Source organism: Sinocyclocheilus grahami, unplaced genomic scaffold (genome assembly GCF_001515645.1).
Source record: "Sinocyclocheilus grahami isolate Dianchi unplaced genomic scaffold, SAMN03320097.WGS_v1.1 scaffold2367.1, whole genome shotgun sequence".
NCBI lineage: Eukaryota > Metazoa > Chordata > Actinopteri > Cypriniformes > Cyprinidae > Sinocyclocheilus > Sinocyclocheilus grahami.
The window spans coordinates 15,744-16,601 of record NW_015507546.1 but is presented as its reverse complement, the minus strand read 5'-3'; positions in this window follow the sequence as shown (position 1 = coordinate 16,601).

Here is an 858-nt window from a genome sequence, read left to right as displayed (position 1 = left end):
GAAGCTACAGGCAGGTGAGTTTTAATTAGGGTTGGAGCTGAACTCAGGACCAGTTCGCCCCCGCTGGACTAGACTGAACTTTCCCTTATCCACTACCCATTACTTACTTGAAAAATCATCTGTCTCAGGTGGGACAAATGTTATATTTTATGGTATAATAATTATTGAAAAAATTACCTCTTACTCTGGGATAATTCTGATATGTTAGCCAACATTTTGAGCTTGTTGGAAAATATTTACACAAACAAAGCGTAATATAAAATCAACATTACAAGGTGATCATGAGTAAATATAGTAATATAATATACGCCGCTGCGTTAACTAATGTGTTACCAAATGTGTTTGTCTGTTTCTCTATAGTCTTTATGTCTTCATTTTTTTCTAAATTAGATGGAACCTCGCTTCAGGAGACGGGCTGATGGCAGCCTGAATCTGACTGATACAGTGGAAGCGGCAAAGGTGAAGGAAGGCAACAAAGCAAAGCCATACACAAGACCCCTGTCCCCGGAGAAAGTGCTGGACAAAGCCAAGAAAAGCTTAAGTCAGCACCACGGAGATCTGTCTAACAGAAAGCACCTGTTGGGTTTCTTTGAAATCCAGTTTGGTGTATTTCGCGGGCAAACATTTAGGTGGGTGGCTGAAAATGCCCTGGGGTATGCTGCTTACCTGGTGGCAGCTATGAAGAGGGACCCCACAGGAGGCAGCAAAGACTCCCAAGAACATGCCCACAACAAGGGGAGTTTCAGGGAGTATTTTGAGCTCTTTCCTTCTGGCAGAATTGCCATTGCCATGTAGGAAGAGCAATATGCTGGCAAAGCTCCCCAGCATGCTGCTGACTTCCAGCACGCTGCCCCCACA